General features: G+C 46.1%; 1 protein-coding gene across 1 annotated transcript in view; it reads left to right on the forward strand.

Annotated features, from left to right (window-relative positions):
• The window catches only part of LOC108792216 (GDNF family receptor alpha-4-like), a 387,381-nt gene that overhangs the window by 273,618 nt on the left and 97,982 nt on the right, over positions 1–15,781 (forward strand). The gene's annotated exons all lie outside the window — the stretch shown is intronic.

The raw sequence follows: 15,781 nt of genomic DNA on the forward strand, positions 1-15,781 counted from the left end.
CAGGACTTTTACTTTCAAATTGTAAAAACGAAGTACAGGTTTCCTTTAAAACGTAGGATCAAATATTCATCAAGCTGAACTCCAGGCACAAAAACTTCCATATACTGTAGCTATATTCCTCATTAGCGACAAAGCATATAAATCTACTTTGCGTGCAGCAAATGCCTTGGCAAACCTATATATTACCTTATAAGTAGAGCAGTGACATCATCACTCTGCCGTACATAAGCTGTGCAGAGAACAGAGCTGTGGGAGGGACCCAGCAGGCTCCACCTACTACAGGCCGCCTATAGCAAACTACAGGAAAGGGCAGAGACAAGACCAGTCATCCTGCACGGGGAGAGAGAGCAGCAGTGACCGGTCTTTATTACAGGAGGGGGCGGAGACAAGACCAGTCACCCCGCACAAGGAAAAAAGAGCAGCAGTGACCGGTCTTTATTACAGGAGGGGGCGGAGACAAGACCAGTCACCCCGCACAAGGAGAAAAGAGCAGCAGTGAACGGTCTTTATTACAGGAGGGGGCGGAGACAAGACCAGTCACCCCGCACAAGGAGAAAAGAGCAGCAGTGACCGGTCTTTATTACTGGAGGCAAAGTTTCACTTTGGATTACTGCACAGATCTGGAAGAAGAAATACACAAAGCTCACCAAGATTCCAGGAAGAATACACATGACTCTTGTATGAGGACAATATTTGCTTATCTTGGACTATTGAGTTGTGCCTCCTTATATGATTTTTGGGTCTCAGTTGAGTTTCACATTCGTGCTGCAGATGTTGGCCACAAGCGAATACGGGTCAATACCTCCAAACTTTCCTTTCCACCTCGGTTCTTTTCTAGCTTGTCCGCTGAATTGGAGCCGGCTGTAATTACCCAAGTTTTGTGACTTTCTTTCGCGACGCTTTGTGAAATGCAAATGAAGGAGATGTCTTCGCGGAGAAACACAGCAGATGAGCTTTTAACACATAAAACTAGAAATTAAATACTCGGGCTATATGGTAGATTTTAATTACATGTAGATTTAAGCCTCGGATTTAAATGCATTTGCGCTGCTTTAGGATGAGAAAAATCAGCCAGCCTATTATTGCACTCTGAAAGAAATCTCGTCTGTCAGGTTTAAACATGTGCCCTTGGCTTTTTGGAGGCCCGTATTCAGAATATCAAATGAGTTTTTTAACTTCAGACACTTTAAATGGGTTATCTGTCTAAATGTAAAGAGCTCTTGGCATGCGTGCGTCTGGTAGGGCCCCCCGGGAGGTGCAGGACTTCCTTCCAAATTGTGATTGGCTAAGGAAGCTCATGGGTGGAGCCATGGAAGCGCAAGGGAAGATTTGTGTCAAGGGGGAGGGCATCTATTTTTCCAGAAGCAAACTGCAGCGTTCACTTCTAGGAAGCTGAGCAGTTTTCTTCCAGCAAGTTTTGTAGGCACACTCTATCAGTTAAGGATGAGCTCAGGTTCAGACTAAATCTGGCCGGGACCTGAGCTATTCCAAACCTGGAAGGAGCTCCTCCCAATTCAATACAAGGAAGGATCTCCTCCCGAACAAGGAGGGATCTCCTCCCATACATGGAACTCCTCCCGAACAAGGAGGGAGCTTCTCCCGAACAAGGAAGGATCTCCTCCTGAACAAGGAAGGAGCTCCTCCTGAACAAGGAAGGACCTCCTCCAGAACAAGGAAAGAGCTCCTCCTGAACACGGAAGGATCTCCTCCTGAACTAGGAAGGAGCTGCTCCCGAACAAGGAAGGATCTCCTCCCGAACAAGGAAGGACCGCCTCCAGAACAAGGAAGGAACGCCTCCAGAACAAGGAAAGAGCTCCTCCTGAACACGGAAGGATCTCCTCCTGAACAAGGAAGGAGCTGCTCCCGAACAAGGAAAGAGATCCTCCCGAACACGGAAGAAGCTTCTTCCGAATATGAAGGAGCTGTTTCAGAACACTGAAGGAGCTCCTCTTGAGCATGGAAGAACAATCCCTGGATTCCCCCCGCTCCTATCCTCCAGCGCTGACTGGCGGAACGGACGGGGGAGGGGGCGGGTACAGCTGGCTCTGCCTCTAGATTTAGCTCATCCACTGGATAATTACTAGATCCAGCAAAGTTATGTGCCCAAAAAATGAGGTCAGCTACCTACCTGACTATACTGAATGATCAGGTTTTTCCATCAATGGATTTTTTCTTCCCTCATGGCACATTGGGCATTTTCCAAGATGACAATGCCAGGATTCATGGGACTCAGATTGTGAAAGAGTGGTTCAGGGAGCATGAGACATCATTTTCACGAGTGGATTGGCCACCACAGAGTCATCAGTATACTGCCAGCAGTAGATCGCGGTATACTGAGCTTAGAGTGACAGGAGGGCGCTAGTTTGTGTCCTCCCGTTATCCTAAGGAGAACTATGAGGAAAAACACTGATGTCTATAAAGGCTCTCAGGGGGGATGTGTGGGCTCTCAAAGGGGCTCTGTGGCCTCTCAGATGGGCTGTGCGGCTCTCAGGGGGTCTAATGGGGCTCAGATATAGTCTAAATGGCCTCTCAGGGGGGCCGTGCATCTCTGAGGCGGTCTATATGGGCTCTCAGAGGGGTTGTGTGGCTCTCAGGCAGTCTAAGGGGGCTCAGATATGGTCTATATGGGCTCTCAGGGGAGCCGTACAGCTCTGAGGACATCTATATGGGCTCTCAGGGGGGCTCTGCGAGCTGTTAGGTGGTCTGTAGGGGCTCTCAGGGGGGCTTTGCAGCTCTCAGAGGTGCTGTGTGGGCTCTTAGAGGGGCTGTGTGGCTCTCAGGTGGTCTATAAGGGCCCCAAGAAGCCCCAGCGAGCGGCCTCTAATGCTAGATAAGAGAGCCGCCGCTGCCTGATTGTGACTAGCCCGGATTGTATACCGAGGTGATCCAGGTCGGCCGGGCATATCTTCAGGAGCACCCATATGTTAATCTGAACCTAGGCTCGCGTGCTACCATGCCATAGGTTTGCCACCACTGGACAGGACAAAAGTCACTGGACTGGAATTCCAGGTCTGCTTGTTAATACAGATATTTGCTGCTGTTGCTGTATATAAAGACATGTTAGCGGGTTTTTTTTCTGCATATTTTGGGAACAGTACATGTTTTCCTGCCAGTTACCTCCATCCTCTGTTCACCTTTTCACCAATCCACTCGAGTAATATGAGATAAGTCCTACTTAGCTTCCTTGTCACGTCCTGATGCAATTCGGCCAAATCCTCCAACTGTACATGAGTTTGCACTTCTCCACCTGCAGCTGCAGATCCTTTGCAGATAGAGAAAATTATTCCTTTAAGGCTTAAGGTTAAACTAGATGCAGAGCCAACGTGCCGGTGTAGTGGTTGAATTATGCATTGGCAGGAGAAGATAACTCTCATTGTGATAAGAATGCACATCAGCACCTGTTTGTTTTGAGATATTGGCTGGTACATGGAGGCATGTAAATAGTTTTATTATTGTGCTGTTCCCTGTTGGAAAAAAAAAAAAAAAAAAAAAAAAAAAAAAACTAGATGAAATCTGGACTGGTTTTAAAGGAACCTTCTAGTATGGAGATATAGGACTGCCATTGCTGGCTTGGCTTTCAAGGTGCGTTCTTCAGGGCTCCTTATCCTTACTGGTTGGCCTGGAACAGCCATACCCATATGCTGTGTTAGTTGACTCTTTAAGTCAGTGGTGGTCAACTTTCTTGACATAGGGGAACTCAAGTGCAACCCCTGAAATCGCCAAGGGGACACACATATTATTCAGGGTATGTAATGCTGCAGACAACTGCCAGACATTGTATTATTTCTTCACCCCATTTGAAAATGAGAAAACTGAATTTTAATCTGCATATATTTTGCTCCTGGTACCTCATTTCCCCCGTCATCAAGATGCTGATAGAATTTCTATAAAAAACCTTTCAGTTTTTATTACATATATTTTTTAGATCCGGTAGCATCATCATCGGGTCTCTGTGCTTCTCTATGTAATGCAGCCAGGTCATGAACGATGGGAGGGGCTGGCAGGGAGCTGTACATAGCTTCCTGAAAATACCTGCCTTAGTACTTCTCTCAAGAGCCCTCAGCCCTGATGCTAGCAGTGGGCTGGCATTTGGGAAGAGTTGTGCAAATATCAAAATGCCTTGATGGGAGTCTGTTGTCAGGAGTGGGCGTTCCAAGGCAGATTACATTTGTATGCAAATGAAGACTAAAAAGGGTCACTGGCACCAGGGTCCAAAAAAACTTTATTGGCTTCACAAAAGACAAAAAGAGAATATGCACAGCCCTGCATTTGCATGCAGTCTGCCCTCGGTAACACCCACATGTAATGTTGAGCCTCTATGATTGAAAGAACTGAAATGCAAGGAATGAAAGGGGCGGGATAAGGACAGGTCAGGCTGCGGATGAAAGCACTAGATGATGCTGGACATCCTCCAGCCAGGAAATGAGGCAAGCTCTTTATGATTTGCTCCACTTTTAGGGTTAGTTCACACCAGCCCCCAGCGCATTCTGGCCCGATTCGTTGCCAGAACGTACTGGACCGCATCCCGGCCGGCTCACTGCTTTCTGGGGCGGGAGGACCTGTGGCGGTGCATTGAAGTCAATGGCTGCACGTACTATTTTTTCTGACCACACCGGACCGGAGCGCAGGCATTGATTTGCCACGTGTTCCAGTGCAGGCAATCCCACTGCGGCCAGGGTGGTGTGGCTGCAGTGCCATTGACTTAAATGCACCGCCACGCCCCCAGAATACAGTGAGCCGGCTGGCATGCAATTTAGTGTGTTCCTGCACCGAATCGGGGCAGAACGCACTGGGGCTGGTGTGAACCAGCCCTTAATCCAGGAGAGGAGCCTGTATGACTATGCAAGACTGAAGGGAAGGACAGAGTTCAGCTTTAAAACGGATATATAGATAAGGCAAAGCGATCATTTTCCATGGAAATATAAAAATTATCTAATCTCGTCATATATCTGGAGCTCTGCCGCCCCTCCTGCAGGCCGGGAACTGGCATGGCAGGTGTCGGCAGGTTGGGCAGAGGACAATCAGTGAACCGTGGGGAATTAACCCGGAAACGCAGACTGTTACGTCACTTCCAGTTTCAAAACTCCCATTGCCACATGGTATGTGCTTGATCAGCTTCATGTTTGGTATCACCGTGCTAAAATTAATTTAAAGGTATTTTTTACTGAAAATATGCATTTGCTAAACAGTGGTGCTAATATTGTGTGACATGAAAATTTGCAACTGCCACCATTTACACCAGAGCAAGAGGTGGGAGCAAATTTTCCACTGGAGGCACCTACTCCAATGACCAGTGTCTTAGATGGAAATTAAGAGATTAGAAGATTTCCTTTTACTTCCTGGTGCACCTCGGAGACAGGAAGTGAAGAGAAAATCTCCCCAAAAGAAACACAGATGCCAAAAACATAAACTGACAGAGGTTCTAATCATCCCCTACTTCCCTACATATACTTTAACTATTTCAGTACATATTGGAATCTTATATATTGCCAGCGGCTGGCCGTTTAGCAATTAATGCTAAGGCCACATACACTGACGTCAGAAGTCTGCAATCTGAGACACACTCACCTGACGAGGAGGTTAGAGAGAAACATATGACATTCACATTTAGAAGCTGAGTACGCGGGCTCTGTAAACAGACACCGAAAAACTTGCTGGCTGCTGTACTTATCGAACACCGCCAATGCGAAATTCAAGACCTTGATGCAGGGAAAAGCTGTGGAAGTGTAATTTTAGGAAAACAGGACACAGGAAATCAATGACGGGAACAGGTAATGGGCCCGTCCTTCTGGCTTGACATGTTGAGTAAGTGAATGCATAAAAAAAAGGCTCGGAATTATATGGAGCATAGAAAAAAGCCACCTCCTGCGTTAAGTTTGCCATGCTTGAAAGTGACATTTGTGGGAAGGCTGGATATGTGACTCCAATATTAGACAGAAGCTTTTAGCTGAGATGGTTAGGGAGAGAGCAGTGGTTTGTGGTAATAAAGAGGAAGGTTCCATATTAAATTCTCAAAGGGAGCAAGGTGCTGTCATTAGATGCCATAACTCATAATGCAAAAAATACAAAACAAGGAGCGCTACTACCTTGAAAGCTACTTGTGGTGGTATAGTAGCTGTAAAACAATATAAAAATTAAAAGGTGTATAAAAATTAAATAATAATATATAAAAGAATGCAGGGACTCACTGTTGGATGGAGACAGTGGTGATCCTATGGTGAAGCATGAGGGATATGTGTAGCATCGATGGAGAGATAAATATCCATCATCCATATAGGGTCATGGCTGAAACAGGGTTGCGTTTGAAGAAGTGTCTGATGAGCCACAGGGTATGTGTATGAGAGAATTGCGATTCTCATAGGATACTATACTAGATGTAGCAAACTAATTGTGACACAAAGAAACGGGGATAAAAATAACACACACTCATAATGCAGTATTGAAAGGACTTCTCAGTGCTCTGGAAAGCGTGCTTAAATTATAAACACATCTTGACTGATGGATTCATCAATTACGTCCCTCTGTTAAATCCCCAATAAACACACAGACTGCGTGGCATGGATTTAAATTGCCACAGCAGCCCTTTTATTAACCAAACAAACGTTATCCGTAAGCAAAGTAATAAACAAATTAATATACAAATAAAAAATCTTAACGACTGTTGGATCCAGGAAGGGGTCTTTGGGTGCCCAACAGCCCAAATAAGGTCTCTCCTAAAAGCTGCTCCTATGTTCCTAGCTGAACCCCAACCAGCATGAGGACAGTTACTGCTCCCAAGTTCCAAGGGTGCCAGGTCTCCCAACAAATACTGACGCCAACAGGGGGAAGCACCCATACCAGCTGATGGCCCCCCATTTGTGTAACTGACTCAGATTTTCAGAACCCCCCAAAGACCCCCCAACCCACAAAGCAGCCGTGACATCTAAAAGGACATTGTAACCACCAGAAACTACATAAATTAAGGGAGGGCGGGTCGGAGAACATGTGGCTCCTCCAGGACACCTGACCCCGACCTCCAATCAGGAAAGATCACCTAATCCCCATTTTATTTTAACCCCTCCTCCAGGGACTATTCCACCCCTCAGTCATGCAGCCCCTCTGCTCATTCTCTCTGGGTCTGTCTTTATCTCAGATGAGTTCCTTGAAAGTGACCCTAAACTCAGGAATTAAACCTTGCAAATGCATTCAAATACCTTAACTATGAACAAAATGTATCTTATTTGTGTATCACTCAGTTGTAGATCCTCAAATCATCTCTGAATTGGTGCTGACACTGTCCTTCTGTCACAATCTGGGATCAGGCTCAGAGTCCAGTAGCTGAAGCAGCAAGCAATTCGTAGTATAACAGGCCGGGTTTGGTACACAAGCATAGGGTAGTAGTATAGGAGCAGGCAGAAGCGTAGTAAGTGAACAAGCCGAGGTCAGGAGCCAAAGGTATCAGGTATGTAGCAGGAGACGGAGAGAGTAGTCGGTGAATCAGCAGCCAAGGGTCGGTACATGGGAAGCAGTTTGAGTAGATTGTAGCACAGAGGGAGCAGGAAGCAAGATCAAGGCAGGAGCACAATAATCTGTCAAAGAGGAAGTGCAGAGGCATTGCTTAAATAGGAAGTTCAAGGGAGGAACAAGGAGGTCAGAGTTCAGCAGAGGTCAGGTATAACTGAGGATACACAGGAGATCAAGCAAGGAGCTATCCAAGGTTCTTAGGTGGCTCAGCAGCTAGAGCCACCGCCAGCTACAGCAGAGGCTCTGGGTTCAGACTTGGTTCCTGACACCTTCCTTCTGGAGGGAGGCAACTTTTGTTCCCCATGGTCCCTGGGTGTGTTGAAAAGTAGCCACTGTTCCAAACTCACTCTGTGATGGACTACAATCTCAATACAAATTAGTAAACTAAACATGAGATTGTAGTCCATCAAGGGACCATGGGGAACAAAAGTAGCCAACTCCAGAAGGAAGGGACCAGGGTCTAGAAGGTTAAAATTTCCTTCCGCTTAAACATCTTTTTTTTTTTAGAAGCAGTTCTGAATGTGAGATACTAAGATGCAGATGCTAGCTAGCATGCAAATGGTGACTAGTGAGACAAGCAAAGAACAGAGGGAAGATATTGGTGGTGGTGCAACGGAAGCTGATCTCAGTGGCCAGGGACAATGTAGATTCATCTCACTAATGCTGTGAATAGCTGAAGGTTGGTCTTGTCCTGGGAATGTTCCGAAGATACAAAATCTGTCCAAAGGTTTGTGGACACCTGACCTTCACTCCTATATGGTCTTCTTGGACATCCCATTTCCAACACTCTTGGCAAAAATATGGACATCCCCCCTCTTTGCAGCTAGAATGTCGTCCGCTCTTTTAGGAAAGCTTTCCACAAGAAGTGTGTCTGTGGGAATTTTTGCTCATTCAGCCAGATCAAAAAGCATTTGTGAAGTCAGATATTGATGTATTGATATTAATAAAGACCCAGCTTGTAGCCACCTTTGAGGCCGAAACAGCCACCACTCTTCTGGGAAGGCTTTAAATAAGGTTTTTTCACATTTATAGCCATTAATATGGAATTGGCTATGTGGCTATGAAAACCTACATGCTTCAGGGAGGGCTTCATAAAGGCTTTGTCATATTTGTTTATGTCAGGTACTGATGTTGGGTGGGAAGACATGGCTTGCAACCGGCATTTCAATTCCTCCCAAAGTAGGGTTGAGGTCAGGGCCCTGAGCACTCCACTTGAGTTTTTCAGATGCCAAGCACATCAAACCATGTCTGTATGGATCTAGCTTTGTACACAGGGGCACAGTCATGCTTGAACACAAAAAGGACCTTCCCCAAGCTGTTAACACAAGGTTGAAAGTGCACAGTTGTCTAAAATGGGTTTGTATGGCAGTGTTCGTCAAATTAGATTGAATCACTGTGCGGTTGATTTTATGCACCTTGTTTTGGATTGTGATGTCCAATAAGCTCACTTATGTTGGTGTGATGGTCAGGTGTCCACAAACATCTTGGGGCTGATTTATGAAGCTGTTTGCACAACATTACTGCTGCTAGACTGAGCCAAGGAGCTTAGGATTTCCTTCGCTCCTCAGTTGTATCTGGCTGCCGTAATGCCATTCAAATAGCGTTTGCCCAGCTATACAATGGGTGAACCCTTTAAAAAACAACTCCATAGTGTGTTATATAGTGTGCAAGCATGAACCATTATCTAACTGTCTTGCTAATGAAAGCTCATGATTCTACAAATGTGTAAATTAATATGTTTATGCCTATGCAGAAGGGAATATGGGGTGCTAGTTACAGCTGCCTAGGGTAAAACAGCAACAATCAGCTGGGAAAATCTAACCCGCCTGATCAACTCTAAGCCCTAACAAGTTCAGGCAGAGAATGTTGGCAAGTTTGTAGATAGTTGCATAGAGTTTTTTTCTGTAAATGGCCAGACTAAGGGGGTTATTCACTATTGAGCTGAAGGATACAGCCGTAGCTTCGGCTGATCCTTCAGCTCTCTTCGGCTGCCAGAGCCCTTCGGCCCTGCTTCGGCTGTCACTTTGGCTCAGTCGAGTCGAAGCATATGCCTTTGGCTCTGCTGAGATGCTCAGCCACCTTCGGCTGCTGTACGGGCTATTGTGAACTGAAGGGCTGCTGTAGGGCTATTCCCAATAGCCCGTACACCTGCCAAAGGCGGCTGAGCGTCTCAGCGGAGCAGAAGGCATTTGCTTCGGCTCTATTGAGCCAAAGTGACAGCCGAAGCGGGGCGAACGGCCTGCCGAAGGCTGGCCGTTTGCCCCGCAAATGACAGCTGGGTGGAGCCAGCCGTCATCTCACAGCTGGCTCCGCCCAGTTGTAATGACAGATCAGCGTCTGCAAATGACATGGGGATGCTGATTTCATTAAACAATAACAACTAGGCAGAGTCGGCCGTGATGTCATGGTCGGCTCCGCCCAGTTGTTATTCATTCGCCGGGACCTGCTAGAAGACTCTAGCAGGTGCCGGCCAATATATGAGACACTGCTAGCTCCACCCAATTGTTTTTTTCGTTTATATATATTTATTTATTTAAATCTTCCTATTAAAAAAAAAAATTGTAATCATTTTGCAATTTTTGTAATTTTTTATTATTCTTTCCACTTATTTTCTTTTCCACTCGGTACCACAGAGGTACTGAGCAGAATAGCCGAGCCGAATGCCGCTCGGTGACATTCGGCTATTCACCCACTATGGGAATGGGGGCGAATGGCAGCAAGTGAGCTGCCAGAGCTTCAGCTCAGCCGATGCAGATGTTGGATCGGCTGAGTCGAAGTCCTTCTGCACATGTTCGGCTGACCGAACATGTGAAATCAGCCGTACTGAGCCGGATTGAATGGCTGAACAGCGTTCGGCTCACTTCACTTCGGCTCGGTTATTCACTCAGCTGCCTTCGAAGCCTTAGTGAATAACCCTTTAAGTGTCTCTTATTGGCTGTGGGGGATGTCTAGGCCTGCAGGACAGTCGAAAGATATAGCACTTAGAGAGGACCCATCCCTCTGTGCATCCCACTGAGATAACCATTTTGTATTATTTGTGCAGTCCCATGTGTTTTCGGTCTCTCTGAAATATTTTAATCCAACTTTGAAGCTAATTAACTTCTCAAACTCAGGACCCAATTCAAAGCCCATCCTGGACCTGTCTGTACCCTCACTGTGTAAAAATTTAATTAACAAGAAAACATATCAGGGGGCCCGCAAACCTCCCGTGCTCAGTTCATTTACATCTGTTGTGTACGTTACCAAAACAATTAAAAAGTGTTAATAAACACACTTCCTAAGCAGCAGGCTGACCGCTGGATTACTGCTCAACAACTCTAATTATTTTTCAGGGTCTTTATGCTTTTTGTCTTTTAATGAGATGGAAACATTAAAGGTGCTTGTATATGAGCCCTTTTACAATACCTTTTCATGGGCTGTTTATTGAGGTCATGAAGTCATGGTGTTAGCACAGCTATAGCTACGAAAGAAAAACACAAGAAGCTCGATATTCACACACACACACATGCAATTATACTATGCAGGGAAGCTATGGCCCCCCGCTGTAACTGCAGAGATATATTCTCAGTGAGTTTTGTTAATTAGACCACACAAGTTAAAATACAAAATGACCATGGGTGCTTATTACTGCTGGATTAAAAGCCAGGGGCCAAACAGTCAACCCGCTATAACATCACCTACTGTATATGTGATCCTTACAAAGGCAACTTCCTTCGAAGCATGGTAGTCTCTCCAATACCATGTTGTCATTGTCAGTGGCCACTGGAGCCCCCTATAGTGATTGCACCTCTACTGATCTGCAGGCCTGAACAACAGAAGCCCTGATGAAGTTAGTACATCTCCTCTCCAAAAGGGAGTGGGGAAGCGAGTACATCTTCAGAAATGGGGAGGCCTGCATTCTAACTCAATACCAATAAAAGGATTTACCTTTAACTTTTGTCTTAGAATAATCAATAATAAACACACCAACTTAAATATGTAGGACCCCTCTTGAGGAACCTTCATCATGACATCCACCAGCCCACAAGGCTCTATGAAAAGAATACTAAATATTGATTACCACACTTAGCTCAGATCTGGCACCACCTTACCAACCACATCTCTTTTTAGTATCTGGTGAAAACCTAGAAGTCTCTTTGGTGACATGTCAGTCTCTCTGGTAACTTGCCAGTTTTTCTGGTGACATGGAGTCTCTACGGTAATATGGTGGACCCTTTGATACCATAGCAATCCCTCTGATGACGTGGCAATCTGTCTGTTTACAGTCTGATTGATAATTTAGCAGTTTCTTTGCTAATCTAGCAGTCTATCTGCCAACATGGCACCATCGGTGGTGACATGACAATCTCTCCAGTAGCATAGCAGTCTTCTGAAGGCATGACAGTCTCACCATAACGTGGAAATCACTTTAGTGATCTTGTCTCTAGTGATCTTGTCTCTAGAGACCTTGCCTAGTGACCTGTCTATGTGGCATATGTAGCAGTCTCTTTGGCAACACAATAGCTTCTGGTGGTGACCTAGATGTCTCTGTGGTGACAAGGTAGCCTCCTGCCAGCCTATGTTGGTGATATGGTAGTCTGGTTGTAATATGCAATGAACGATAGAAATCACCAGCACCCCGTAAATGAAATTTTAAAAAAAGTCCTTTTATTTGGACTAAACGTCACACATATCGCATAATCCAACATTTCGGGACCACGCAGGGTCCCTTCATCAGGGCAGAGATGTGACAATATGTCACATCTCTGCCCTGAAGAAGGGACCCAGCGTGGATTATGCGATATGTGTGACATTTAATCCAAATAAATTGACTTTTTTTTTATTTCATTTACAGAGTGCTGGTGATTTCTATCATTTATTGACTGTTGTACACGGCGCCATCCGTGATTGTCACTGCGAGCACCACTATTTCCACTTGGACCGGAAGCGCTGTAAGGAGGGCAGGGGGACCTACTGTTTTCTGGTTGTAATATGCAGCACTGTCTAATAATAACAGCAGCGCTCAGGTAGCAAATTTAACCATTCATTCTTGACCAATTGCAGGCACAAATGTTGCCAATGGAGTCTCTGAGGGAAGCAAATAGCCAGCAGAATATTCAGACACCAGTTCCCATGTCTCGGCTCATCTTCCTGTCTCACATTCACTTGCCAGATTCCTACTTCCCTCAGCAAAATTTATTGCGGAGGGTTCTCTTCAGATCTTCTCCCAGTGTTGGGTGGTCTTTGATGATGTAGAGAGTAGTATTGAACTTTTGATATCATAGCATGTACAGTAAATGCAGGGTGCTGTGGTGACACCTCCTCTAACTCTAAGGCCCATGATGTCCTGCACTCACAGGATGTCCTGAGTATCATTCAGCCCAAATGACTGAAGACATCAAGTGGTGGAAAGTTATTACTGCGGGGGACAGAGCCAGAGGGGAGCCACGAATATTGTATCCAGAGCTGCTTTTTAATTTTTACACGTCCAGGGGAAGAAACATAAGTTTAGCTTATTGTTGGGCTTTCAAGCTAAATCTCTTGGGACAATTGGCCTTTAACCCATCAAACCCCTAGCCCCATTCCTTTTGTTTCCTAGTAGCATTGTTTTGTACTTTGGATGTGGCCGGTAACAGCCCATCAGTCCGTGCTATATGCAACTTTTATCGTCCCCATCCAGGTGTTAATTAATTTTCATAAATCAGAATCGTTTATTGTCTTGTGTTTCTGAATACTCCTTTGTACCGTGCTGAGTGAAACAAGCTCTCAGCTTTTGCATTGTGCATATCACACGCTGTGTGTCGTTGTATATGACCCTGCAGTGCATAACATGGAAAACACAGATATTACAGTTACTTTTATTCTTTTTTGAGAGCTCTTAACTGAATGTGAAACTCTATCAAACACCTGATTGCCACGCTGTGATCCAAACAACACTTTGTCTTGCTATATAATGACTGCTCTGAATGTCTACTGCTTCTTTCTCTTTAGCAATAGACTCTTTTAACTATGTTTACTCTAACAGCCACACTGTAAGGCCTCATTCACACAGCTCCGTGCGGCGTGCACAGATCAGTGCTGCGTGCACAGCCGTATTGTGCCGCTCCCGGGAAGGACAGGTGCTGCGTGTGATTTGTACGCAGCAGCCTGTTCTTCTCTATGGGAGTACGGGGCCATAGTCTTACCCCAACTGGACATCCGTGTGGGTGCGGGTGTCCGTACTCGTATGCAGACAGGATGTATCCTGTCTGCGTCCGAGCACAGACACCCGCACGAATGTGTAGTACGGGTGAGCGTACGGCGGCGTACGGCCTCATACTCCCATAGAGAAGAACAGGCTGCTGCGTACAAATCACACTTCCCGGGAGCGGCCCGATATGGCTGTACACGCCACACGGATCTGTGCGGGCCGGCTCTTAGCAGTGTGAATGAGGCCTAAAGCTGGCCATACACCTACAGATTATCTGCAGATTTTCTATGGTCAGATGGAAAAAGTGCAACAGATTACTCCATCTATGCTAAACTGTGAATCTCCCACTGGGCCAAGCTTCAGTATCTTGCTGGGCGGCCCCGCTGGCTCTCAAAATACCTGAACAATGCCTGCATCCAATCAGATTGCTCAGGTATTTTGATAGCCAGCGGGACCGCCTAGCCAGTGGGAGATTCACAGTTTAGCGTAGATGGAGGAATCTGTTGCACTTTTTCCATCTGACCATAGAAAATCTGCAGATAATCTATAGGTGTATGGCCATCTTAAGTCATCATCCAGGCTTGTCAGCCCACCCTCTGTAGTGAATTATCCAAAGGAATGTGTCACTTTGCCTATTCTGGACAGGTTCCCTTAAAAAGCCCTCCATCCACTTATAGTTGCGTGTCACCTGCTCTCCCCTGTCATTTTGTTCACCTGCAGAAGCACTGAGATTAAACCAAGTGGAAGCTCCGTGTCATTCTGTATCGGGGTTTATATACTGAACTTTCAGCTGAAATCAGACAATTACATGCCAGGTGCAGCAGAACAAAAGATGTGCACGTTTTTACAGTTCATTTTCTTTAGAAAGCATGCAGCCACAGTCTGAGCATGCTGCCGAAAAGGAAACTCGCTCTCTTTGTGGAAGCAGTGGTCTCTTTGCAGAGGCCCGACACCCCTGAACAAAAACTAGATCTCTCCAATCAGCAATGTTCATGCTCCCTGCTAGTTAGTGTGCTTGAGCTTTGACTTTGCAGAGGTTTGACGTGCCCTCTGCTGAGACCACTGCTTTCACTAGTGACTGCATCCTAGTAGAAGGAAGAGAATGTCAGATGTCCCCACCCATGCCTGGACGCTCTGGGTATTTCCTAAGGCTGTTGGGAGAACCTGTCACTTTGCTCAGAATGTAATCCTAGCAGCATTCAAAGAAACCTGAGAAACATATGGAGCTGTTATTGCTGACCGCTTCCTAAAAATGCGAATTGCCTGGCTGTCCTAGTGATTTGCAGACTTCAGTTAGAGCAGAACCTAAGCAGGACACTGCCATGACCAGTGTCCACTTGGTAGCCCATGGAGGGCGATGTGCTTTTCTCCATTGAATACCAAGTGGACACTGGTCATGGGCAGCGTGCTTTAAGCTAGGTTCACACCTGGGCAACTCCTGACCACGCGGCAATCGTGCACAAAACCGGGCGGATTGCCAGGCGGTCACGGAGTCGCCCGCCACAGCCGATTGTGCTGTGAGTGCCATTATTTTCTAATGGCACCCCAGTTGCGCCCTGCAGAACGTGCGGTTTCCGCCGTGATTCTGCCCGATCGGGGCTAAAAAAGAGGACTGCCATGTGTCGCAAAAAAAGGTACTTGTACCTTTTTTTTTAGCAATTTCCACGTGGATATAACCCCATTGAAATGGAGCCACGCGGCAACCACTGTGTGCACTGGGGTTGCCACCTTTTTTTTCAAATGAAACCCGAACACTCTAGCGAATGCGGACATTTTTTTTGGTAAAATGAGTGGTGGCTTATTCATATGTAAATAGCGCCACCCATTCATATGTAAATATCACAGTTGAGAATATTTTCAGTGGGGGGCCATTAGCCCCTATCTTAATTTTGGTTGCTCCTGTCTGCCTGACATCTTGTGTCCGGGTTTCTGCTGCCATGAAAGCCGGACACAGCATTCCTAACCCGGATTGTCCGGGTGAATCCTTGACAGGTGGCAACCATAGTGTTCACTAGCACACAATCGTGTGGCCCAGGGAGTGCATCCCAGGTGTCGCCCAGGTCTGACCCTAGCCTAAATTATAAAGCACCCAAGCTTGATGAGGACTCA

The sequence above is a fragment of the Nanorana parkeri genome, unplaced genomic scaffold (assembly GCF_000935625.1).
Source record: "Nanorana parkeri isolate BGI_ZX_2015 unplaced genomic scaffold, ASM93562v1 scaffold615, whole genome shotgun sequence".
NCBI lineage: Eukaryota > Metazoa > Chordata > Amphibia > Anura > Dicroglossidae > Nanorana > Nanorana parkeri.